Source organism: Cupressus sempervirens, chromosome 9 (assembly GCF_028749045.1).
Source record: "Cupressus sempervirens isolate cs-2001-9-10 chromosome 9, ASM2874904v1, whole genome shotgun sequence".
NCBI classification, from domain to species: domain Eukaryota; kingdom Viridiplantae; phylum Streptophyta; class Pinopsida; order Cupressales; family Cupressaceae; genus Cupressus; species Cupressus sempervirens.
In genome coordinates this window covers 296,071,866-296,087,034 of record NC_143126.1, presented here as the reverse complement: position 1 = coordinate 296,087,034, position 15,169 = coordinate 296,071,866, and positions in this window count along the sequence as shown.

Below are 15,169 nucleotides of genomic sequence, written 5' to 3'. Positions count from 1 at the left end.
CCTGAATCACAAGGACCTGAGATAGTTCTAGAATCCTAGTTGCAAGTCACATTTTGTGTTGACAAGGGATCAACCACCCCTCTGACTCCTAATATAGAAATTGAATAGGTCTAGGTAGAACATGAAGAAGAGCCACAACAAGTATCCACCAATGAAGTGTTAGAAGAGGGACAAATAAGTGAACAACCTCAACAAACTTTCCAAGACACAGAGGTGAGAATTATGAGCTCCACAGATATAGGGATTGTGAACGAAGAGCCTTCACAAAGGGAGAAGACCCCAGAGAGGAGCGATAAGGAAAAGGGTATAGCTGAACAAACTCCTTCATCCTCTAAAGGAAAGTCCCCAATGTAGCATGTTCTAAGGTAGCTCCGAAAAGAAGTGATCAAAAATAAGAAACAATAGTTCACTACTAAAGAGGAGGACAGAATGGAACTAATAGAAGTACTAAGGAAACCTGATTCACCTCCTAAGGATGCATGACCATTAGCCTTCATTATGGGTGATTCAAATCAGGTATTTTTTGCTCATGTAGCTATCCCTCCTCCAAAATCAAATGTTGAAGAACTGATTCCTAGGGATTATCAGATCTAAGAAGTTTTTCTTGGGAAGTCAACCTTGGAAATTGCAAAGCTAATGGTCACTACAGGGATGAAGGAGGTGTTCAGAAGCTTGGAATAGGATGGGGCAGAATTGATAACACTTCAATGAAAAAATGAAATCCTCAAGGGATATTTGAGTAATTTTTTTGGCCCTTTGGATTCGACTAACCTTGAAGAGACTCTAAATGCAATTCAAAGAAGGGATAGGGGAGTAGTGTAATTGGACCCATTTTTGAATACCTGTCAACAATGACAAGAAAGTTTTGAGGAGAAAGGCGTACTAATCGTCCAAGGGAATATGAAGTTATTGCATGTTATGCAGGATAATGCGGATAAGTTAGTGGCAATTTTGAATCAAGATTTTGGATTAATGGATGATAAGGTGCATACCCAAGGAAAGGATCTATAGACATTATAGGCGATCAAAGGCTAAAGGTATCTAATACTCATGGATGTATATATAGCAGAGGAATTAGATATAATAGATGATTAGATTGAGAAGATAGCTAATAGTACTAAAGTAATGGAGTCATTACACAAGGAGATTTGTTAGCTCAAGGACCAAGCCCAAGAGAAAATTTTGGAAGTTGAGAAACACTTTACTGATGCATGTCTAGATATTTTTGAGGATGATGCCCGAGAGAAGTTGATACTTGTAGAGATAGTAGTTAAAAGATTCTAGATTGTTTTGATGAAGTTTCCAATGATGAGGACACTTGATAGGCTTTTAGAACAGAGGAAGCTTTGTTAGAGCTTGATACGAAACTCAGGGATTTTATAGAAACCCGTATTGAAGTAGATAACTACCAAAAAAAAGTAAAGGATAAATATAATTCCTTTGATTTACCAAATGTGGCATAGGTCACTGAGATAATAGAGAAATTCAAGGGCAAATAGCTAGACATAGCTTTGGGATAAAGGGGAACAAAACCCAGATGCTAGAATTTCAATTTTGACACTTGGTAAAATTTTGCATTTTTTGGTCTCTGAGGTGTGTTGCTATGTTACTGTGCCAAGTGTGCCATGTGTACTACTGCGCTGGTGTGATTTTTCCATGGTGTCTTGGAAGATTTTGAAGAAGTTAGAGGTGCACCAAAAGTTAACTGCCAGTTCCAAAATTAGAGCTTTCCATGCATCAGAAATGCATTCTAACAATAGTTTACGTCTGACAGACACCTAGTAAAGATGGAGCTTCTATTTTCAACACTTCTAGATACTTCTACATCAAATGAAGGCTCTCTTCTTCTTACTATCTTATGATTTCTTTATTTTATGACATGTAAAGGCTCATGCATCCAATTAATGATATAAAAATGGATGGAGTCCTACCAAGCACCAGTTAGAGAGTCAGTTTGTACATAATTAGTTTGTTTTATTAATTTAGAAGCATATGATTGCATAAAGATATCTCTCACTTTGAACAAAAATTGAGGAGATGATTTCTTATAAATATGGGATTGTAATATGCAATCAAGGTTGCCATTATTTTGCAATAATATATGCTTTTGGTGCTTGCATTTGGAGTGTGGTGATTCTTGCCTAAGTGTGTTATGTTTTGTGAATGTATGTTCTGTGAATGTGATTGAGCCAAAAGTTTATTGCGTTATTTCTGGTTGTGCAATCTTTTAATTCTGGTGTTTTCTATGGTTTTACAAATTCTATTGATGTATCTAGTTTGAGAACAGATCACCCATTTTGTTCCTACATAAATTTTTGTCTTGCATGAGTGACTTTTCATGGTCTTGCAATTTGATGAAAAGAAAAACATCTTACGGTTGCTAAATTCCCATTGATGATTGCATCAATGGAATTAAAGAAGCACTGCTCCTATTTTCATTGGTTACCCATCGATTTCTTCAAAGGCTTAACTCACAGACCCGTTATCTCCATATTTTATGTCCGTTAGGATTTTACTTTCATGTTATTTGCTTAAACTTCTTATCACCCTATCTTTGTTATTTGCTGTACTAACCCCTTGGTTAAACTAGGAATTCATATAGTTGCATTGTTAGATTGCATCCATCATAAAAACAAAAAATACAATAACATAGTTTCTTTTTGTGTGTTTTATTCTTTTGAAGTGACAAATAGATTTTACATCTTATCTAAAGTTATTAGAACCAGAAAAGGCCTCCTCATGAACATTCACATTTATCTTCAACTGAGTGGATTCTAGTAGGTCACAAGATCACCCGAAACCTTGGAGTTGATCCTTGGACTAACTTTTGAAGAGAGGAGTTTAAAAGGATTCCTGCCATTAAGCGTCATGCAAAATGGTAGCTCAATAGTATCCTTGCAAGGGACACTTTGATATCATTGTCTTTACTAATGTTGATTGGGTAGAGAACATTGATGATATGAAGAGTATAACTAGTAGTGTATTCTTTCTTAGAGGAAGACTGGTGGCATGAGCCAGCAAGAAGCAAAATTGCATATCACAGTTAGTAATAGAAGAAGAGTACATTGTTGCTAAAATAAATTGTACTCAAGTTTTTTGGATGAAACAAATACTTGAGGGAATTTCAGAGATGGAGGAATTGATGGTTATCAACTATGATAACACTAGCAAAATCAATATATCCAAGAACCTAGTTATGCACTCAAAAATAAAGCACATATCAATCAAGTACCATTTTTTGAGAGAGAAAGTGTAGAAAAAGGAAGGTTGGAATAAATACCAACCAAGGAGAAATTGGCTCATATATTCAAAAATATTCTTCAAAAGGATACTTTCAAGTATCTGAGAGAGAAGTTATGGGTCTTACCCTTATCAAGCCTAAACTAAGGATAAAGAGATAGACATTAATCCATTACCAGGAAGAGAAAAAAATAAATGATAGATTGATGAGAAAAATGGATCAATTAATAAGGGGAGTGATCATAGAGTGCAGGTTGGGCATTTTTTGCATTATTGTTAAAGGGGGATAATTTTAAAGAAGCAAAACAGGAACAAGCAGAAGTTAAACAACAAAAAAGGGGAAGAAGATTTAGGAGAAGCAGAAGCCTAACATGAGGAAGAACAAGAGCATAGAGAAGTTGAGAAAGATCATTAAAAGGAGTGAATTAAAGATGAACCTAGACACATAACAGTTTAAATAATGTGGATGAATCATCTCAGGGGGAGATGTTAGGAAAAAGAAGAAGGGTGAAGGAAAAAGGCACTAGTATGCTAAAGTTATGAAGTTAATGTGTTTCCATCAATACCAAAGGGGGAGATTGTTGGCACAACTATCTCAAAGCTTGAAGACTGGCCGATGGACTCAATTATGATGATGTTTTCATTAATGTCAAGTCAGAAGAAAGAACTAAGACTAGTAGGGAGTGATGACCAACAAGGCACATTGATCTCATGTAATGCCCCACCCAGATATTCTTGGAACAAGGATAAATAAAAGCCAATTTTATTTTTTAAAGCATGGAATTAAACAAGATCAACATGAAACTAATCATAATATTGCAATGGAAGACTTAACCAACAAATCCAAGCTTCCAACAAATCTCCAAGCGACACTAAAACCAAAAATAACAAGCTACCAAGGTCACAAAATGTATTCAAATCTTAGAAACCCTAAATTCAAAAGGTCAAACACTAGAGTTTGAGAACTTCATAAAGGTTAGCCAAGTCAACTCTCAAAATTTTTTAGTCAAGTGAAAAAGTAGCCACTAGTTTCTTGAGCAGGTTTTCTCAAAAACCCATGTGATATTTCTCACTATAGCTAGGCGATATTTCAATACAACCATGCGATACTTGTCCAGTATTATATGACCTTTCTCACATGGCCATGTGATAATTTCAAGGACTGTACAATACAGTTGACTATAGTCATTCAATACTCTTCCAATATCCTATGATATAACTCCTTAAGGCATTCGATAATTTTTAGTATCATACGATAGAACTCCTTAAGGTATTTGATGCTTATCAATATCACCCAATTATGAAGCATTCTCACCCAAGAATGCAAGAAAACATTTCGATGACAAATTAGAGGAAAAAGAAAGAGTTATAACCTCCACATTAGGGAGTACCAGATCTACAAACTTGAGGCATGAACACTCGAAAGAAAGCAACTCCAGACGGAAACACAACTAATCATCTAATCCATAGTAGCATATGAAAAACATGCAGAAAGCCACAGTACAATGTATATAAAAAACTAAACTCATGCATGGTTCCTCCCAAAAATAATAGCATCATGAGACCTCAAAGGCCCTAGCCATCCCCAACACGTAACATCCCAAATTTCCAACTAGATAGTCAGAGTTGTCTTATGAGGTCATCACTACTACAACATAATAACATCATAAGAACAAGAAGATCTAACATGCTAATCCAACAAAGCATAGATACTCCAATTAATAGTGAATCACATTAGCTAACTATTTGATAACGTCCTAATAAATGAATACACAAATGAACTAACATCATCTAAGCATAATATCCAAAAATTCCAATTAAAGCATAAATCACAAGGAAAATATACTCTGAAAACCCGAATATACCAAGTGACCATCAAATATCGGTCGCAACTAGAAATAGACTATTTTTGTACACTAGTCCCCAGTAGTGGTATAGGTAGCTATGCCTCCCAACCATGTGGAACCCATAGGCCCACTCCCACTGCATTGATGGAGATAGTGATCCAACAACAAACACACATAAAGAAAACATCCATGGCTAACACTCATGACAGATAGTAAAGATGATTGAAACCAAGATCATGAAATAATGCAAGTATAATAGGTCCTAGTTAGAAACTCTATGGGTCAACTATGTAGGGACTCAAAGGAGGGTAAGTCTCTTGGCATCAAGTAGCCCAAGCTAAATATCATGCAAACCCAACTCCCCAGGGAGGCTCTTGCACTGTGTCCTTAGATCAACTCTGGGTGCTCACATATTAAGTGTCTCAAATTGGGTGCTCACCTTTTTATTATCTTAGATTTATTAACTAGTAATTTATTTAATTATCACTTATTTAGAACTTTTTCATGCCAACCTAGGAAATAGTCACCAAGGTTGCGAGAGAAGCCCCTCCATGGTGCTACCCTACACACCCATGCTCAGCACACAATAAGTTCCTATAGGCAATGCATATTCCCAAACCAACCCCAATGAACATAACTTCACTAATAAAAACTAAGAGGTTGGGCCTCGCAAGCACCAAAAAAATACATGCACACGTGCTCATGTGTGGGTGCACCAACAAAACGAAGATCATAAAAGAAGGGTTGGATAAGAAGACAAGCAAAATAACACTCAACCAAATACAAGCTTAGGAGTATAGATGTGGCACACATCCTAATGTAACATAAAAGTTCCATAGTGGTTAGATGGATATTCAAAATCCATGGCTGACACCATGCCAAGAAAACTTGAGAAAACTGGGTGACACAGAAATCAAGGTAAAGACCTAAAAAAACCAATGTTAACAAAAATCAACAAAAATAAAACCCATTCAAACCAAGGATGAATGAGCCATAGAAAACCAATAAAAATAATGTTTGGAAAATGTATGCAAAAACAATCATCATAACAAAGGAGAACACTAGTTGTTAACCTCCTAACATACAACTACAAGAAATGAAAGCAGAAACGGAGCTGAAACATAAAAACGAGAGAGCCTTACTTAACAACCAAAAGGGAAAAATGAGAATATGCATAATAAAATAAATATCATGTGGAAGTTGCCAAAAATCATGGCAATCCAAGGTCTCCTTGAGCTGGATCCAACGAGACCAATCTCACAATGATCCCATGCCCATAACTCCTATAGTGAACATAAACACAATCCTATAGAAGAGGATTCAAAAATTGCTCTCAATTTTCTTACTTCCAAAAGCAAGAAGTGAGGAATAAAATTCCTTTTTGGATACTTATTCACTTTTCGAGTGAATAATGGATTAGGGTAAATAACCAGGTCACCTAGTTAAACGCTAATTCAACCTAAACAAAAATAGGCTATTCCAAGTAATTGGAATTCATCTACAGTAAAGTTTTTAGGAATTAAATTAAATTAAATTAAGCCCAAAAGTTCCCCTAAACCAAAATCACAGAATTCCTTGAAAGCTTTCGTGACAAATGCAAACCTCTAAATGCAAAGAGACACTCATGGATCTAATCACATAATGAAAATGAGTCTAGATTTATTAAATCATTGGAGGGTTTAATTTAAACAATTAAATATGACACATTGATGATATACGGATGACATTAGTTAAATATGAACAACTGAATCACTAACTCCTTGTACCACTACTAGGGATATAAATCATGTACACTAAAACACACGATCAAGTGCAATTGCATATAATAACATAGCCAAAGCAATAAATGCATTAAATAACCTAATTTAACCATTTATTTAATTATAATGAAACAATCCATTTACATCACTCACTTTCGCATAAAGCATCACAAAGAAAGAATGAAGCAAATAACCATAGCATCAAGTCCAACATATAAATGTAATCAAGAATATGTCCAAAAATTAGATACCTAGATATCATCATAAACCATACTATCATCTTAGAAAGGGCATCATCATGCAGATATGATCAATTAAACATCATAATAATCTAACATCTATGATAGTGGAAATCAAAGTATAACATCTAACCATCAGGTCATCTCAAATGTAAAAATAACATGAGTAACAAGTATCTCTCAGATCAAAATATAACAAGGTACAGACTAAAAACACGAGATACACTACATCCTGCCCCACTAGGCATAGGTTTACTCCTAGAAGCTTGCAAAATGATAGGGGTACAAATCTCTCAATCGTGTAGCATCTTCCCAAGTAGTAAAAGTCTCATCACTTGGATCTGACTAGACCCTTACCTACTCTATGTCTCAACCTCTCAAAGTTACTCTCTAATGTTGAAGGATACAAATGGGCTCCAAAGAAAGCTACCTATCCTCCACCTACAAAACATCCCAATCAAGAACATGGGTCACATTGGGAATATACTATCTCAAAATAGAAACATGGAAAACATCATGGATGTGCGATAGGCTAGGTGACAACACTAGTCAATAAGAAATAGGACCAGTCCACTCAAGGATCTCAAATGGTCCAAAAAAATGTGGTGCCAAGTTAGAGCCTTTCCTATAATGGATGGGGCTCTTCCTCAGATGCACTCCCAAAAATACCCTGTCACCAATAGAAAACTGACGATCCAACCTATGGGCATCTGCATACTTCTTCTGCCTGTCCTGCGCAGTAACCAAATGCTCTCTAATATGAACAACCTATTGCTCCATATCCTAAAGCATCTCTGGACCCAAAAGTACTCGATCCTCTAAACGATCCCAACTCAAAGGGGTATGACATGGTCTACAATACAAGGACTGAAAAGGTGACATGCCAAGAGAACTATGATACCCATTATTATAAGCAAACTCAACAAAGTATAAATAATCCTTCCACTTCACTTGCCTGTCCATCACATACATATGAAGCATGTCTTCTAGAACCTAGTTCACTCTCTCTATCTGACTATCCACCTCTGGGTGGTCAGCCAAAAAAAAATTGAGTTGTGCACCCAAAGCATGTTGGAGAGACATTCATCATACTAAATTAAACACAAGATCTCTATCTGAAATAATCTGATGAGAGATCCCATGCAATCAAACAATGTCTTCCAATAAAATATGCACTATAGAAGAAGCTATGTAGGATGTTCTTGTGGGTGAAAAGTGTGCTATTTTAGACAACTTGTCCACTATCACCATGATACAATCATGTCATCATGATGACATAGGTAACCCTATGATAAAATCAATAGATATGGCATCCCGTTTCCACTCTAGAATGGTATACAACTACAAAAGACCCATTGAACACTGATGCTCTACCTTCACTCATTGGCACTCGAGACATCAAGAAACAAAATTACTGACATCATGCCTCATGCTTGCCCAAAAGTACAAATGTCTAAGATTGGCATGCATCTTCTTGACAATAGGATGTGCAAAATACAGTGCCTGATGTGCTTTTGATAAAATCAAGGTAAGAAGATCACTAGACACTAGTACATAAATACACCTTAAGTGTTGTAGTAGTCCATTAGACTCATGTGAATAACTTGAAAACCTCCCTCAAGAGTACATCCAGACTCAATCTCTACCCTCACCTCCTGATACCATGTGTCACTAGGCAAGCCCTCCAATATACAACCTCACAAATCCACTCCCAACGACAAAACTGATATCTCATGTCACCTCCTACTCAAGGTATCCATGATGACATTTTATTTCCCATTGATATAGTGAACATCAAAATCATACTCATAGGAACTCCATTTGGCGACACTGTCATGCATTCAAGTTTGGCTGAATAAAGATATACTACAAGCTATGATGATCGCTATGCAAATTAAACCTGTGTCCCAAAAGGAAATGCCTCCATCATACAAGAGCATGCAACACTGCCACAAGTTCCAAATCATGAGTGGGGTAGTTGAGCTCATGGTCCTTGATTTTTCTAGACTCGTAAGAAATCACATGACCATCCTGCATCAACACCACACCTTCCAACGAAGCATCTATGCAAACTATAAAATCACCTAAAGGATTAGGCACTGTAAGGATTGGTGCATTGGTCAAATGCTCCTTAAGAGCATTAAATGTTTCCACACACTAGTCTGACCAAACATGCTTCTTTACTTTCTACTAAATAGAAGTGATGTGATGAGCCACAAGTGAAAAATCCTTCACAAATCGGCGGTAGTAACCCACCAATCCCATGAAACTATGAACCTCAGAAACACTAGTGGGTGTCAACCAATCCATGATAGCTTGGATTTTCTCTAGATCTACTATAATACCATCACCAGTGATGATATGTCCCAAATACTTCAACTTAGACTTGAAGAATCCACATTTACCCAAGTTTTTATATAACTAATGATCTTGTAAGTACTGCAACACTTGGTGTAAATGGACCTCATGTTCCTCTATAGTCTTAGAATAGATCAATAAGTCATCCAAGAATACAATGACACATTGATTGAGGTACATGCAAAATACTCCATTAATTAGAATCATGAACATTGATGGTGCATTGGTTAACCCAAAAGGTACAACCATGAACTCATAATGCCCATAACATGTACGAAAAGTTGTTCGATGAATGCCAACCTTTTGAATACAAAGCTAATGGTATCCGAACTTAAGATAGATATTTGAGAACATTCATGCTCCCTTCATTTGATCAAACATGTTATCTATCCTCGGCAAAGGATACTAATTCTTCATCGTCACCTTATTCAACTATCAGTAGTCAATGAATAGAATAAATGATTCATCTTTCTTCTTAACAAAGATGACTGATGCACCCCACATATATACACTAGGATGAATATGGCCCTTAGCTAGTGATTCCTCTAACTACAATCTGAGTTCATTCAACTCCTGAGTAGTCATGTGGTAAGGAGCTCATGAAATAGGCTCTGCTCCTAGGTTGAGATTGATATGAAAATCAATGTCATGCTATGGTGGCATACCTTGTATCTAATTAGAAAACACATCTGCATACTCATGAAGGAGTGGGTGATCATCAAGTGTCACTATATGGCTCTCAACCTCCTCAATATTGTTGACAAAGACTACAAACATCTAACATCCCTTTTGCATACTTTCTGTAAACTAGTTAGCTGAGATCATTCAAAGTGAGACTAGTCTCTAGAATCTTAAAAATTACACTTGCCCACCTGTGTCATCAACACAAAGCACTGACTTATGTCAAAAATCTATATTCACTTGATGGTTGGCTAACCAATCCATGCCCAACACAGTATCATACAATCCTACATGTAGGACACATAGATCTAATGTGGTGGTGAAGATTGTAGTGCCTCTCCCATTTTATTTCTGTAAGTCATTCTGATGGATGCAACTTTGTTGATCTCTCCTTGAGGAGGGATCATGATTGGGACCATGAGTGGTCTATACCCTTGAGGCAATTTGGTTTATGTTATTGTATCAATTATTTTGATTATGCTTATGACTAATATTTGACATTATGATGTGATTTATGGTTCACTAAGGTTTGTGCCAGTGGTTATCAGGACCAATGTGGTATCATGATGATGTTTTGTGATTACCCTGAGATGTGTGTAGAGATTGCATTGTGTACTATTACCATGCTACATTGGACTAGGTTCCTGTAGCAGTGGTTAGTCATGATTATGACTATGTTTTCTTATGTGTTTTAAGTTCCTTTTCATGTTGTGTAAACTACCATTATTAATTGCTTAAATAATTATAAATGAATTGTAAATGTTGAATTCATTGGTTTTGTGTTGCAGATATTTACCTTGTTATATTCTAATCTGAGAGATATTTGTTACTTATGTTATGTTTTACATTTGAGATGACTCGAGGGTTAGATGTTATACCTTGATTTTAGTATCATAGATGTTAGACTACTATATTTTTTAGTTGATCATATTGCATGATGATGCCATTTTGAGATGGCAGTGTGTTTTATGATGATATATGGTTATCTAGTATTTTGACATATCTCTGTTTATGTTATGTGATGGATTTAATGCTATGGTTATTTACGTCATTCCTGTGTTGTTATGCTTTATGCAAATGTGAGTGATGTAAATAGACTATTTCAGTATAATTGAATAAATGGTTAAATTAGTCATTTAATACATTTATTTCTTTGGCTATGTTATTATATGCAATTACACTTGATCGTGTGTTTTAGTGTGCAGGAATTATATCCCTATCAGTGGCACATGGAGTTAGTGATTTAGCTATTCATATTTTACCAATGTCATCCCTGTATGGTTGACGCATCCTTATTTTAATTGATTAATTAATTCTTTCAGTGATTATTAAATCTAAACTCATTTGCATTATGTGATTAGACTAGTGAGCGTGTTTGTGCATTTAGAGGTTCACATCGTCATGAAAGTTATTAAGGAATTTTCTGTATTTTTGGGTTTTTAGGCTTTTATTTTTATTGAATTTAATTTTTGGTAGCTTTTTCATAGATGAATTCCTATTTCTATGAATAGCCTATTTTCATTTGGGTTGATTTGGGGTTTAACTAGGTTGGTTGGTTATTTTCCCTAATCGAATATTCACTCGAAAAGTGAATAAGTATTGAAAAAGGAATTTAATTCCTCACTTCTCACTTTTGAATTAGAAAGTTTGAGACTAAAACCTAAAATCCTCTTCATAAGGATTTACTATTTTGTTCGTTGCAGGAGCTATGGGCATGGGATCATCACAAGGTTGGTCTCATTGGATCCAGCTCGAGGAGACCTTGGATTGCCATGATTTTTGGCTACTTATACGGGATTTTTATTTTATGGTTTAGATTCCCATTTTTCCCTTTTGGCTATGAGGTAGGGCTCTCCCATTTTATTATTTCTACTCCATTTCTACTTCTATTTTTGGTAGCCATTTGTTAGGGGGCTGAGAACTAGTGTTCCCCTCCGTTTCTGTTTGCTAGTTCTGCCTTGTTGGTCAGTTATGAACATTTTTCCTATTTTTGGGATGGGAGTTTGGGGTTTTGCGTAGTTATGCTGGCCATTTTTGCATACATTATCTAAACCCAAATTTTATTAGATTTTTGGGGTTCTTGTGCCCAAAGACCAAATGGGTTTTAATTTCAAAGTTTTCCAGTTTTTGAGGTTTTTACCTCATTTTGCATGTCACCCTATTTTCTCAAGTTTTCTTGGCATGATGTTGGTCGTGGAATTGGATTATCCATAGGATGTGAGTTAGACCATTGTTGCACTTTTATGTTTGCATTGGGATGCATGCAACATCTGTACTCCTAACATTGTGTTTGGTTGAGTGATTTTATACCTAGTGTTATTGTTTCTTTTGGACCCTTGTTATTATTTCATGGACATTAGGATTCATGTAGAATCCATACTCTTGGATTGAGGCCGATTGAGCGAGTCCATGATGTTTGGTCTTGTTGCATCATTGGGTTTTGTGTAGAATCCATCCTCCCAGATTGAGGCTGATTGAGTGAGTTCAATATGTATGGTTTTATTGTTCATTGGGATTCATGTAGAATCTATACTACTAAGCTTATATTTGGTTGAGTGTGATTTTTTCATGTGTTCTCATCTAGCCCTTGTGTTTGATCTTTGTGATGGTGGTGTGCCACACACAAGCATTTGCGTGTGCATTTGTCAGGTGACTTGCGAGGCCCGATCTCTCATTTGTATTTTGATGGAGTTATGTTCATTTGGGGTTGGGTTGGGAATATGCGTGCCTATGAGCACTCATCATGTGATGAGTATGGGTATGTAGGGTAAGTTGTGTGGAGGGGCTTCTAATGCAATTGTGGTGTCCTAGCCCAAGTTGGCGTTGAGGAAATCTAATAAGTGATAACTTAATTAATTGATAGAAAATTAAATAAGGTAAGAAATTATGATAATCCTTGCAAGGGTGGTGCCAAGGGGAATGGTTATTTAGTCTATCATGTTAGCCTCCCGATGGTGTACCAAGGGGAACAGTTGTCCCTGTATTATAGCTTGGGTGATTCTAAGTTACCAACTCTCCACCAGAGTCCCTATATAGTTACCCATAGATTGTCAGACTAGGACCTATTGTACTTGCATTGTTTCATAGTCTTGGATTTTGTCATCATTACTGTCTGGTGTGAGTGATAGCCATGGTTGTTTACTTTGGTGTGTTTGTGGTTGGGTCATTATCTCCATCAATGCGGTGGGAGTGGATCTATAGGTTCCACATGGTTGGGAGGTGTAGCTACCTATACCACTGCTAGGGACTGGTGTACAAAGAGAGTCTTTTGTCCTAGTGTGGCCGTTGCTGGATATTTTCACTTGGTACTTTGGGTTCTAGAGTACACTTTCTTGTGATTTATGCTTTCATTGGAATGATTTTATATCTTGTTAGATGATGTTAGTTATTGATGCATTTCCTTATTATGATGGTTATTATATGATAGATGATGTTATCTATATTTGTAGGATTATGTTATGCTTTACTCCTAGCATGTTAGATTTCCTTATGCTTATGTTGTAGCACATTTTAGTAGTGACGTCCCTATATGATAGTATTGATGATCTATTTGGTAGTTTGGGATGTTGTGCGTAAGTGATGGCTATGGCCCACGATGGCCTTATGATGTTATTATGGTTGGGAGGAACTGCATACTTAGTTTGGTTGTTCTATTCATTATGATGTTATTTCTATTAGTGCGATTTTGTTTTAGTACATTATGATGTTTCCTTCTATACTTTCCCTTCACTACTATGCTTACTATTTAGATTTAGATTTTGGTTTCTTGTATTTCAATTATTGTTTGAGTGTCCTTGCCTCGATATGTGGATCCAGTACTCCTTGGTGCGAAGGAAATTCATTCCTTAGCTTTTTACCTTTGTGTTTCCTGGCTTGCTATCTTGCGATCTCGTGCAAAATTGTGCTTTATCGCGCAAGAATGCAAGATATTGCATGGTGTGTTGGGTTTCTTTGTGTGGCTTTTGGCACTTTCTTGCATGAAACCCAATACCAGTTTTGGGTATCTTGGTTGTTTGGCCAAGTACCTTCTCACATTGGTTGGTGCACATCCTCACATTGAAGGAACTTCCTCATGTGGCATGTTGCACATCTTCACACAAGAATTTTTCTATTGTTGGTCCTCATGTGAAAAATAGGGGGCATCTGCACTAGTTTTCGGGGATTGATTTTTGGTGATTCTAGTACCCATTGGGTTTACAAATTTCCATCCTTTGACAGATCTTAGATTCTTGGTGTTGTTGTCTTTTAGGTTTTTATTTCCTATGGTGTGCATGTCAGTTTTGGTAGTGATGTTTGGAGATTCGTTGGTTGTTAGGATGGTGGTTAAGAATTTCATTGTGATCTATGTGATCCATGTATGATGTCATCATGTGCACTCATACTTGTTAAAAAAATAATATCTTGGCTTATATTTCATCCCTGTTGCAAGGATCTTTGGGTGGGGAATTATAAAGGTACCCAAATCCAATTCACATCCATTGACCAAGGAGTCTACAACCACTTTGGCTCTTGTGGCTAACTCAACTTGCCACATATTGACCTGACGTGTTGTCACTAGCTCACATTGTTGAAAAAGAGATGGTGAAATAAAAGAATCTAAAGCACCTGAGTCAAATAATACTAAAGATGAAATACCATGCAACATACCTATAGCCTTGACTATGGTACCCTAGTGCTTAGCTTGACAATTATCAATCACCACAAAGATTCGATGGTTTCTACCAGCATCTCCCATGATAGGCTTTGACCTGGTTGCACCTCTACTAGGTCTTGAAGATGTCTTTGAAGGAAATTCCACTACTCTATGACCAAGCTGACTACATGGGAAACATACTCCTCTCATATTGGGGCCCTGTCCATGTCCACCCTGAGAAGCACTAGAATAGGGTACACTTCCCTTGCTAGAGTTATGTTGACTACTCTAAGATGGGCAATTTTTTTCAGAATGCTAGCCACAGCTCTAGTCATCCCCTTTCTTCCTTGAGGCACTTGAATTCTGTCCACCCTTATACCATCGTTAATAGTTTTGTCACTTCTGGTGACC